Below are 10409 nucleotides of genomic sequence, written 5' to 3' on the forward strand. Positions count from 1 at the left end.
GCACATTTTTCTTGAATGTTTCGGAGACCTTCACACTCATGACATTGTATCTCATTGCCTTTATTTGGTTTGTCTCATTCTCTTCTTTTGTGCTACGAGTTAAAACCTCTCGAGTTGTCAGAAGCTTGTCTTTGACATTTGTCATATCATTATTCTTTGACCTTTTGTTCTGTCTTCTCATAACCTTTCCAAACCTTTTTGAAAGTAAATTAATAGAGTTAGACAAGTAATTATCAATATCTTCTTCTACCCGCTCCTTTTCATTTTCAACATCAACTTTGAATGCAACACCTTTACTTTTATTTTCTGATTTGTCATTGATAGACATTTCAAAAGTTAGTAATGAGCCAATGATTTCATCCAAATTGATGAAGATGGTGTCTTAAGCTTCTTTTATAACTACAACTTTCATATCAAACCTTTTTGGAAGAGATATGAGAATCTTTTTGGCTAGCTTTTCTTTAGACATATTTTACCAAGGGAAAACAAGCAGTTGACAATTTCACAAAAGTGAACATAGAAATTAACAATGGTTTTATCTTATTTAATTCTCAAGTTCTAAAATTTGGTGGTGACAAGTTTGAGGCTTAACATACGAACTTTTTGAGGTGCCTTCATGAGCAGTTTTGAGCGCTTCCCATGCTTCTTTGAAAATAGTACATGTGTTGATGAGTCTGAAGATGTTTATGTCAGCTCCATTAAATATGGAATTTAGAGCACGAGAAATTCCATGGGATTCTTCATATTCACTTTGGTCCAATTTTCTTCTAGCTTTAGGGACTGAGTGCCATCCTCTACACTAAACATTGGGGGCGTCCATCCTTCGATGAGTGCCTTCCAAGTTTTGTTGTCCATAGATTTGAGAATGGATACCATGCTATCTTTCCAATAATCATAGTTTGTGCCATCCAAGTTAGGTGGACTATTTACTGATCATCCTTCTTTAGTAATATCGATTTTGAACAAAATGAATAGATCCCTTGGAACTCACCTAACAAGAAGAGGGTGTCTGCTTTGATGCCAATTGAAATTCTCTTCTTCTACTGGAAAAATGTCAAACACAATATGTTGAACAACGTGTATGACAAAATTAATATAGTAACATATAAGATGCAAATAAAGTAAAAGGGCACATAGTTTCTATTATTTGGGGAAATTCATCCAAGGATGTCTAATATAAGAGAACTATCTATTCATCCTTAATATATTCATGAAAATTCAAATAAAAATAGAGAGCTTAGCCTTATAAATGATTACAAAATGATTTTCTAATGATGTCGTGTGTTTTCCCATCTCTCTTAGTTGCAAAATATGCCTCATTGATCATAAATTTTGGACCCCTTTGGAACCAAAGTTGTAGAAAAAAATTAAAATCTAAAACAATGACCTTAATTTGCATTAAAAAAGCATTGTAATGGGATTTTAGGGTTAAAGGAATATCCAAACTTTAAAAATCAATAATATAAAAACGTCACAATTTTACTCTTTATTTTCCGCCATTATAAATTTTAATTTAGACTTTGACTTCGTCACCAAAGTTATAGCCCTAGAAGTTAGTTTTCATTCACTGATGGTTTCATCTCAATCAGACTTAGGAAACTTCATCTTTGATCAGAATACAACATATAGGTAAAACTGAATCACACAAATACGCCACTATTTACCTAAGGTATGCTATAACTTTGCAACTTGAGTTAAGTGATAGTGTGTGATCAAAGTATATGCATCTCTATAGATATTATGAGCACATGTCTTTATGATAGTATCTAAATATAGCATCACTCATGTATATGGAGTGCTGTCTTTACATTACAATGGCCAAATATAGCGTCATTCTGCTTTTGGTGTGACACTACGACTTCAAATGTTGATTTTTCTTATTTTGGGCTCGAATAACACCACTTTTGTGTATGTGTGAGACACATTTTTTGCTTCTTGTAGCGGTAAATTCATGACCATCAAGGTATGGATAAGCTAGACGTCAATAAAACAAGAGTCGCCACCGCGTTTTGATTGTTTCCAAGGGAAAAGGGAAAAGTACGAATAAAACCAAAAAATAAGAAGTTTTCAAATCAAAACTAATAAAATGTCAGAGATTACAGGTAAGGGGTTTGGTAATACAAAGGGAAGGTGTTAGCACCCAAAGTGTCATAGGTACTCCTAGAGAGCCATTTCTTATGTGCATATGTGTTTTTGTACAAATGATGTTTGCAAATAAAAAGAGTGTGGGGATGAGAAAATAATTCATTAATTATATTTTTTGTGTTTGACAAGACCTTCAGACTTGTACCTATGTACCAACATGAAAATGAGGGATCAAAACCTCGTAGTTCGTGGTATCAATTTCAAAGTGAGTGTATTACTTTTAACAAAATTTAAAGTTTAAAAGGCACAAGGGCCTAAAAAAGGTTTGAATGGGTGTTATTCTTTTTTGGCTTTTTGAAATTTTAAGTCAAGTATAGTTAAGTTTATTCACAAGTTTGATTAAGAAGAGAGTTTAAAAAATCATTGGCACAAGGCCAAAGTTTCTAATTTGCAATATAGTCTAAGTTTAGAAAAAACAAGCACAAGAAAAGAAGATTTTTTTTAAAAGGAGGGAGAGATTTTGAAATTAAAAAAGTGGGGAGGAGATGAAGAGACTAATCCTAAGCATAAATTTAAAAGTTGAGAGTTGAAAAGATCTGACCAATGGGCTGGAATCCAATAGACAAGAGTGTCATATAGAAACCCAAATTTCCCTTGGACTTTTGAATCAAGCAACAAACAATACACAAATAGTAAGTTGAAGAGCAAGACATCAAATAAAGATATCCACATCCAAGCTTAGCAACTTCATGATCTTCTTCAAAATTCCCCATGTATCATATGGCTTCAGAGATGGTATAAGTCACAGGTTTTAAATAACAACTTTCACGATGATCATGTTGCAGATGAACTCAAATAGATCTTCAGAGTTGTATCAGATGAATGTTCACTTCACAAGTACTTGGTTTCATGAAAGTTTGCATTGACCAAGTCCTTTGCATAGGGAGTGTTGCCTGGATTCTAAGTCCAATAGTCTCAGATCAAACCAACAGTCCACAAAAAATGTTTTTTAGGGTTTTTGTTCTTATTATGTACATTAAGGTCAAAAGACCACACAATCAAACAAGTATACACAAACACAATATGTCACAAAATATGGTCCAAGTGGACAAAGTGAAAATGACATAAAAGTAAACAACTTGAGTGGTATGAATAATGGCAAATGAATAAGGCTTAAAAATTAAAGTGCATTAAAAGTAAATGACTTGAAATTAAATGTTAGTTGTTAGTGAATTAGAGGTTAGTGTTGCTTTTGCTTTGCTTTTGTTTAATTCAATCTTTGGAGAACACTCAACCCACTTATCACAAGCATGGATCCTTGAACCAAGACATCTCCCAAAGGAAGGAAAAAATGCCAAGTTTCAACACAATACCATGAAAGAGGGGAGACTTACAATCTCACTAACTATAATGCTATGCCTTTTGTGTCAAAATTAAGCGCTATGTTAAGCAATCGTAATTGGACTTATGTAGAAGTCATAACTATTTGAGGCTGAGCAATAGAATTTTGGTGTTAATGCATGCTAGAGATATAGTATAATGGACTATGCTCATGAAACATACCACACACAAAAAGGATATGCAAAGTGGGGGACCTAATATCATCCATACTTATGTTGATTTTGCAATCAACTAGCCTTAGGATATAGAGATATCATAGGTCCATGACATGAATGGATTAAGAAGAGGAATGAGATGAAGAGGGAGGGGGATTGGATCAAACACAAAGTGGTCAAAGGAGGACTTTTACCAAATTAAGATCATTCATTAATTTTGGGAGATGGAATGTACATTCCATCAATCCCCTAAATCCAATGATCTTAACCTAGAAAAGTCAAATCAACCTTGACCAAGGCCCAACAACACAAGTCAAACTCAGAAAGTCAATTAAAATGGCTTTACATAATTAATTTGGCATTTAAACAAATAAAAGTAATAAAAATATGCATTAAATAAAATATGGTTGATCAATTTCCTAAAACCTCATGAAAACACCAAAGAAATGGCCATGAGATTTATCATAGGTCAAACAAGATCAAAGGACCTTGGAGAAAAATTTTCAAAATTTTTGGAAACGTAAAAGTATTTTTAAACAATTAAAAATATTCACAAAATCAATTAAATCATGAAAAATATTAATAATGGTCGAAAAAAATAATTTTAATTCAGAAAACGAAAGAGGATTTTATTTAAATTTTTTTGGTGAAACTCTCATATTTTTTGGATCAATATTAAATTTAATACGAATTAATGAAAATAAAGGAAATAAATGAAAATCAATTAATAAGAAAAAACGTGGATCACTTGATCTCCCTCATTAATTGAGGTGGCAGATCAAGTGGTCTGAAACGCGCATTCCACCAAACACACGAGTCAGTACGCTACACCAATGGTAATCACAAAGAGCACTATAGATTAAAACAAATTGAAATGATAAAATGGCTCAGAACGTGTCCAGCACATCGTCGGAGCAAATCACCGGTCATCTTCTCAGGTGACCTTGGCCGGGCTGGTTCTTTCATCACCATCACAAAAATGAAAAAGAAGGACATGATCTTAAAGAGAAAATGGCACTGATCACGAATCCGACCTCAATTCAAACTAACTCCAAGTATATTGAGAGATACACGAAGTTGAATTTTGAGGTGTATGAACTGAGTTGCTTCGATTTAACCTCAAAGCAACCCAATCTTCTTGCCTACGTTGGTAGGACTTTAGACAACCCAGGATCCAAGAGAATTGATGAGAATTGAGAGAGAATCGAAGAGAAGAGAAATCTAGAAAAATACCTTTAATGATGTGCAGAACTTGATCTCTCTTGCTTCAATTCGTGTTTGATCATGCTCAAGAAGCTTGTAGAAGTAGATTAGGATTGGTACAAGGCTTTGGATCCTGGAGTTTTTGAATCTCCAAACAGTGAGATTCAAACTCAAATTTCAAGTGAAATTTCTCAGGTTTTCCTTTCAAATGTGAGGGTTTCAAATGTGGGAGGCAAAGTTGGTGCGCAAGGGTCCTTGATTCTGATGCAATAGACCTCTATTTATAGAAAATGCAAGTGATATTTGCACCTTTCAAAATACTTCCAAATTTGGCAAGGTGAAGTGCATGCTTGCATGGGCGTCCATAGGCCCATGAAGTAACTCAATTAAGTCCAAATTCAAGTGAGACTGAGTCTGAATGTGGATTGTGATGCAAGGCAAAAGTGTATTGATGTTTGAAGATTGATCATTGCCAATTGATGCAACCATGTTCAGACCATGCGCAAACCCCTCAAACCTTGTCCAAAATGAATGAATTTGGACTATTTGGAAAGGTTAGATCAAGAGGAAAAACTCTTATGTTGAACGCTTTTACATTTGGAGCTTGTATCATGATGAATTTTGAGGTGGATGTTTGGAAATTTCAACATGTTAAGAATTTTTCTAAGTGTCAAGCCATATGCTCAATTATTCCACCTTGGATAACTTTTTATGTGAGCTTCAAATGAGAAAAGTGTCGTCATTAAAGTTGTAGATCTTTAAAAAACCTTCAAAATGGTCATACATTTGACCTCATTTGTGAAGGTGAGAAAAACAAGAAAGGGGGGTTTGAATTGTTTTGGAAAATAAGCGCTTTTTCAGAATAAGAACACACAGGAATTTATACTGGTTCGCTTATAACACAAAGCTACTCCAGTCCACCCGGCCAAGGTGATTTTGCCTTCAAAAAGGACTTAATCCACTAATCTTGAAAGATTATTACAACCAACGTCTAAGAGAAAGATCTCTTAGTCCTCTCAAGTATACTGACTATGCAGAGTCACTTGAGGAACAAAATCAATTAAGAAGAAGAGAATTGTAATCTAAAGGTGCTTCTAAGATAAAGCAAATATTACAGCAAACAGAGCAAGCAAAGGATTTCACGTTTGAGCAACAGCTCGTGAAATACTAAGAGAGAGAGAGAGAGAGTTTTTCTGTGCGTTCAGGTGTGTCTCTCAATGAAGGTTGCCGTCCTTTATATAGAGGTGAAGGGACCGTTGTAGTGATGGCAGATATTTTGTCTTTGATGAGAGTTTAATGCCATAACTTCTGTGTTTCTTGCCAAAACAAGTTTGTCTCCCTGAATAACTTCTTTCCAAATACAATTTCTTTCCATTTGAAGTTGTAGTTTCCGTTACTCTTTCTGGATAAGGAAATTTTTTGTCAGAATCTGCGTTACTAATCTGAGATCTTTGTGATGTGACATCAGAGCTTCTGATGGTCCTGGTCTTTTAGATCATCAACGTTGATCCAAAAAGGAGGTTTAGAGCTTCTGGTATTCTGTTATGCTGTTTTGCTCAGAGTCAGAACTTCTAGAGCGCGCTTCTTCTTTAGATGCTTCAGACCTTCTAATACTTTGTATCTGATTCGATTCTGTATCTGATAAAGCGATCAGATTCCTTTGTTCTTGTTCAGAGTCCTGCACACTTAGAGAAATTTCGTTAGAGTGCCATTTTTGGTTTCATCCTTTATTATCATCAAAATCCTGGAATCTGTTGTAGAACAATTTTTGTTCTTACAATCTCCCCCTTTTTGATGATGACAAAACAAACTTAATTAATAGATGAAACATTCAGATAAGAGTTTATCAGATCAGATAGAAGTGAGCTCCCCCTGAGATAAGCTAGGGAGTTCAGAAGTTCTTACCAGAGCTTCCAAGCAGTGAAGTTTCTAGATACCCTTCTGCAACTTTCTGAGTCAAGGAGTGTTAGATAGATTTTTATTGAATAGTATGTTTGCAGAGTACTAAAGGAATTAGATAATTTTAATTTTTCATCAGAGCTGTTTGATTTCTCCCCCTTTTTGTCAGAATCAAAAAGACCTAGTAAAAATAATAAGCAGGAAGAAAAAAAATATATATATATATATATATATATATATATATATATATATATATATATATATATATATATATATATATATATATATATATATATATATATATATATATATATATATATATATATATATATATATATATATATATATATATATATATATATATATATATATATATATATATATATATATATTCAGAGAAGAGCATAAGACATCGGAGACAAAACACAAAAAAAAAACAAGCAGAAACGACAGGCACAAAAAAAACAGGAAATAAGCCTAGGTGCCTAAGGGTTGGGAGGAGGAGGCATTCTCTGAAGCAGTTGAGTCAGCAGATATTGGATGTTGGCGTTGACTGTGTCCTGTTGATCCAATCTGGCTCGGACTTCCTTCTTCTCTTTCTGAAGCTCCTCAAGGGTCTTGAGAACCAGAGGGGAAAATGTAGAGGACTCCCCCTAAGTCAGAGCATGTTGTTCTTCGGCACGAAGAGCTTCAGCTTCAGCGGCGGCTTTTGCTTCAGCTTCAGCAGCAGCAGCATCAGCTAGAGCTTTGGCTTCAGCTTCCTTTACCCTTTGAAGTTCTTCTTGTCTTGCTCTTTCTTCTGCTTCCCTTCTGGCTTCTTCCTCAACTTCTCTGGCTAAGCGCTCCTGTAGTGTTGCCTCAGCGTCTCTGATGAAGTCATTTCAGACTTGCTCAAAGAGGTTTTCCATCTTGAAGGCCTCAGAGGTCATCCAGCCAATATCTCTATTCCAGTGTGTCATAACAGAGGAAGGATCATCACTGATGCCAGAGTTGAAGGTCAGAGACTTGACCTTTTCCACTGATGCTCCTGCAACCAGCATAATTGCCTCTTCTAGGGTTGGTAGGGAGTGTTCAGGTTCAGATGGTGGAGGTGAGGAAGGGGGAGGGCTTAGGTTGAGAGTTTGAGGTTCAGCGGAAGTGTTTGGAGGGGTAATGTCAGAGGTGTTGGGGTCAGAGGGTTGAACGTCAGAGGGAGTGATGATTGGTTGTTCTTTGGGTGGTGAGGTTACTTCAGGTTCAGGTGGAGGTTGTTGTGGTTGTTGTGAGGCACGATTTTGAGTCTGAAGTTGGGCTAGAGTGGGAGAAGAGGGGTCAGAGAGTTCTGTGTCAGATGAGATGTCAAAGTAAGGAGGTGATTCTAGGGCAGAAGATGAGAAGGTGGTTTCATTCATTTGTTCAGCTTCAGATAGGGGTAAGGAGGTAGTGGCAAGGTTGAATTTTGGGAGTGGTTGAGATGTTCTGGTGGTTGAAGGAGGGGTTTCCGAAGAAGTGTAGAGAGGTGTTGGTAGAGGGATAGAAGAAGCAAGTTGTTGTGTTTGTGCAGAGGGAGCAGTAGAGACAGACTTACCAGAAGACTCATGCAGAGGTGCTGGCGGTCTTGATCCAGAGGAATCTCCTAGCTTCGCTATCTTCGCCTTCGATGTCTTCTCAGATGGACCTCTTTTATGCCTCATGAAGTTGGGAGCTTTATCTGGCAGTTCGCTCAACTTGAATTCTGAGATATCCACTCATTCATCCTTCAGACCTTGGAGGTAGTGGAGGATTGCCTCTTTGGGTTCTTCCTTGGAGAACAGATATAGACCATGGGGAATTTTCCTCTGATCTTTTAAGGCTTCCCAAGAGGTGTCCAGAGTAGGTCTAACGTTGACCTTCTCCAGAATCCCCACGCTCTTCAGATTCCTAGTGTCTATCGCCATGTCTTCCATGAGCCTGAGCTTTACCAGATGGTCCACGAGACCACTTTCTATCAGGACATCTGAGATGAGTCTTCCCAGAGGAATGTAAGTTCCGGGCTTCATGTGATTTCTGGTTTCTCGTACAAAATCTCTGAGGTATTTGAAGACAAATGCAGGGAGGTATAGCTTCAGACCTTTGTGAATGCAGTACAGAATACATTTCTGATCTGTGTTTATGTAGTCTGAGGAGTTTGACGCTGGGCGATGATGGATTGTACCCAGAATGATTTTGAGCCAAACCCAGAGGTTCTGAAGTAGTTCCTTGTTCTTTGAGGGGTTGCCTTCTGCGTGTTGTTTGAAGATTGTTGGGTTGATTTCATGAGAAATGTATTTCGCCCTGGGATTGATGTTGTAAATTCTTCTTCCTCCATCTTTCTCCATGTTTAGAAGAGCAGCGATGGACTTCTCAGTTATCACCATCTTTACTCCCAAAACATAGGAAACGATGAAGTGATCGTCAGCATCAGCAAATCTCCAGAATTTTGTAATGAGATTTGGGCAAACTGGACCATAGAGGCGTAGAAAGTAGTTTCCCCAACCTTGTTTGCGAAGTTCTTCAGTGAGGTCTACGCCATTTCTTCTCATGTTATCAAAATCTACCAAGGATTCACACAACACTTCCAGTTTGTCAAAGGGCGTTGCAAGATGAATGTGGGGCTCACGATCAAGAATGTGAGACTCCTTGTATACTGGTGTTGTAACTACGCCTGTAACCGTTGGAGTAGGGTTGCTTGTACTTGGAACTTGATTGCTTGAGTCCATTTGCTAAGAGTAGTTGAACACAACTTGTTGTTGAGCATCCATGGTGTTGATGAAAAACTGAGAGGAAGATGAACTGCTTGCAGAAATGCCTTGAGAGAACTGGGGTTTAAAGAGTGAGTGAGAGTGAAATGTGTGCAAAGTGAGAAAAAAGTGTTTAAATACCCAAATTTGGGCGCATGCAAAATGACACAAAAATCAAAGTTTTAGCACAAAAACCAAGTTAGCACGTTTAGAGGGAGAAATTATTATAGTTCATAAATGATGTCTAATCCCAACAGTCAGCACACTGCTCAAGGATATCTCAAGAGACTGTTCCTTGATAACTGCTGGACAGCTGTCTAGAAGTTTCAAGGTCAGACGCAAGACACTCCACGTGGTTTGATTTATCTGATCTTCAGGAATACCAAGGGATTGGTTCCTGGAGATTTCTAACTCAGATGACTTCTAACCAGGTAGAGGTATCAGAGTCAGAGGCAAAATCCATTAGTTTATGTCAGAGTCTCATTTAACAACCTCAGAGGCACATTTTATTCAGGGCAGTTTTGAATGTTCAGATTTTCTAAGATAAAGAGGTATCTATCTTCAGCTAAAGGTTTAGTAAAGATATCTGCCCATTGATGATCTGTATCAATGAACTTCAATGTTACTATCCCTTTCTGAACATAGTCTCTGATAAAATGATGTTTTATTTCAATGTGCTTAGCTCTGGAGTGCAAAATGGGATTCTTACTTAAACAAATGGCAGCAGTATTATCACAAAAGATAGGAATGTTACTCTCGAAGATTTGCAGATCTTCTAACTGATTCTTCATCCAGAGCATCTGAGTAGTGCACAGTGATGCTGAGATGTATTCTGCTTCTGCCGCGGACAGGGCGATAGTTGATTGCCTTTTGCTTGCCCAGGATATCAGATTGTTTCCCAAGAGCTAACAATTTCCAGATGTGCTTT

The sequence above is a fragment of the Lathyrus oleraceus genome, chromosome 3 (assembly GCF_024323335.1).
Source record: "Lathyrus oleraceus cultivar Zhongwan6 chromosome 3, CAAS_Psat_ZW6_1.0, whole genome shotgun sequence".
NCBI lineage: Eukaryota > Viridiplantae > Streptophyta > Magnoliopsida > Fabales > Fabaceae > Lathyrus > Lathyrus oleraceus.